The sequence below is a fragment of the Leptonychotes weddellii genome, chromosome 3 (assembly GCF_054177405.1).
Source record: "Leptonychotes weddellii isolate Sample4059 chromosome 3, ASM5417740v2, whole genome shotgun sequence".
NCBI lineage: Eukaryota > Metazoa > Chordata > Mammalia > Carnivora > Phocidae > Leptonychotes > Leptonychotes weddellii.
In genome coordinates this window covers 85,443,343-85,446,072 of record NC_138371.1, presented here as the reverse complement: position 1 = coordinate 85,446,072, position 2,730 = coordinate 85,443,343, and the positions used below count along the sequence as shown (strand labels likewise).

General features: G+C 42.6%; 1 non-coding gene across 1 annotated transcript; it reads right to left on the bottom strand.

The window, feature by feature from the left end:
- Positions 1 to 2,636: 2,636 nt before the first annotated feature.
- Positions 2,637 to 2,730, bottom strand: LOC115937351 (small nucleolar SNORD12/SNORD106). Its single transcript, XR_004072649.1, has one exon. It is a non-coding gene; the product is annotated as a small nucleolar SNORD12/SNORD106 (small nucleolar RNA).

Genomic DNA, 2,730 nt, shown 5'->3' with positions numbered 1-2,730 from the left:
TACTCTTTCAAGAGCCTATTGTGCCAGCCTTGCAGTGGCTGACATCAGCTAGCCCAGTCACTCTGTCCACCAGTGCCTCCTCCGTGGTGCTTCTTCTCTGGGGGGCATTGACATGTGATGCTAAGATCTTTACATTTTGTGCATATGTCTTTTTTTTTTTTTTCAAAGATTTTATTTATTTATTTGACAGAGACAGCGAGAGAGGGAACACAGCAGGGGGAGTGGGAGAGGGAGAAGCAGGCTTCCTGCCGAGCAGGGAGCCCGATGTGGGATTCGATCCCAGGACGCTGGGATCACGACCTGAGCCGAAGGCAGATTCTTAATGACTGAGCCACCCAGGTGCCCCGCATATGTCTTTTTTATAAGCCTCCTTATTCCCAATTTCCAAACTTTCTCTTTCCCTGCCTCTGACTAATCAGCGTAGCCATTTCATTTGCCCACAAATGAATGTATAGTCTTACCTAGGGCCACTTCTCTTTCTATACGAAACAGATAGCCAGAGGCACTGTCCACTGGAAGGATTTAAAATCTTTCAAGTCCACCCTTGAGTCACCACTCAAGGGTAGTAGTGTTCAACAGCAGTTACTTGCAAAGTCAGCCCAATCCTGAACCAAATATGGCCCTTTTCTTCCTCTGCCAACAGGTCCTTTCCCCCTCTGTCCCATACAAGGTCATAAGTTTGAGCTGAGGAGCAATGAAGCACCAGTAGTGATGACAAGGGACCCTGAGAGTCCTGATCATCTAACTTACTTGGGCCTTTTTCTATTCAAGTCCAGTCCCAGATGTACAACCCACTATCTTATGATGGATTGCTATTGACCCTTATAATTTGGTGGATCTGATAGAACCCAGCATGTAATGGGAAGGTCTGGCCACATGGTCACTTGATGTCCTATAATCAGGTGCTCTATCTCCACCAGGGCCCTGTAGCAAGCCAGGGGCTGTTTACTGAATGGTGTATAGTTTTCTGCTGCAGATGGCATAGCATTGCTCCAGAACCTCTGGGGACTATGTTGTGATTCTCCTCTTGAGGCTGCCTATAAACTCCACATGGTATCTTTTCCACCAGTGATACAATTAGAACCATAGGTTCTGCTGCTTGAACCACAGCCTGGACCTGGTGTAGAGCCCTCTCCTATTCTAGGCACTACTCATACCTGAGAGCATTCCACATAGATGGGTCAGAGCAGTATTCTGTGAAGTAGTCTGTTAAGAGTTATTAGTTCCATGTGTTCTAGACTTGGAAAGTAAAAAGAAACTAGGATATTATTATTATTATTACACTTTCTGAATGTCTTATAAAAAGTGGGGCAACCATAAAAATGTATGGAGGAAATCTCTTTAATCCACAATCATGAATGCAGCACAGTGTTTAAAGCAAACACTAGAAATGATTAAGCTTAGTGAGGAAGGCATGTTGAAAGCTGAAACAGGCTGAAAGCTAGGCCTCTTGTGCCAAACAGCTAGTCAAGTTGTAAATGTGAAGGAAAAATTCTTGAAGGATATTAAAAGTGCTACTCCAGTGAACACCTAAATGATAAGAAAGTGGAACAGACTTATTGCTGATATGGATAAAGTTTTGTGGTCTCGATAGATCAAAGCAATCACAACATTTCCTTATCCAAAGCTTAAACCAGGGCAGGGCTTTAGCCCTCTTCAATTCTGAGAGAGGTAAGGAAGCTGCAGAAGAAAAGTTGGAAGCTAGCAGAGGTTGGTTCATGATGTGTAAGGCAAGAAGCCATCTCTTTAACATAAAAGTGCAAGGTGAAGCAGCAAGTACTGATGTAGAAGCTGCAGCAAGTTATGCAGAACATCAAGCTAAGATGACTACTGAAATTGATGATAATAAACAGATTTTCAATGTAGACAAAACAGCCTTCTGTTGAGAGAAGATGCCTCCAGTACTTTCATAGCTAGAGAGAAGTCAATGCCTGGCTCCAAATCTTCAAAGCACGGGCTGACTCTCTTCTTAGGGGCTAATGCCCCTGGTGACTTGAAGTGAAAGCCAATGCTCATTTGCCATTCTGAACATCCTAGAGCCCTTACAAATTATGCTCAACCTATTCTGTGTGTGGTCTATAAACAACAAAGCCTGGAAGACAGCACATCTATTTACAACATGGTTTACTGACTATTTTAAGCCCACTGCTCAGACCAACTGCTCAGAATAAAGGATTCCTATAAAAATATTACTGCTTATTGACAATGCTGCTTGTCACCCAAGAGCTCTGATGGAGATGTGCAAAGAGATGAATGTTTTCATGCCTGCTAACACAACATCCATTCCATAGCCATGGGTCAAGGAGTAATTTTGACTTTCAAGTCTTATTACTTAAGAAATACCTTTCATAAGGCTACAGCTGCCATAGATAGTGATTCCCCTGATGGATCTGGGCAAAGACAATTGAAAACCTTCTAAAAAGGATTCACCATTCCAGATGCCATTAGAACATTCATGATTCATGGGAAGGGGTCAAAATATCATCACGAACAAGAGTTTGGAGGAAGTTTATTCCAACCTTCATGGATGACTTTGAGAAGTTCAAACTTCACTGGAGGAAACAGCAAGAACTAGAATTAGAAATGGAACCTGAAGGTGGCTGAATTGCTGTTCTCTCTCTTTTTTTTTTTTCCGTTCCAATGCATCAGATAAAACACTGGCTAATGGTTCAGCTGGATCAACACGGTTAATCTGATGGGGAAAAATGTTATGTCATCAGCTGCATTATT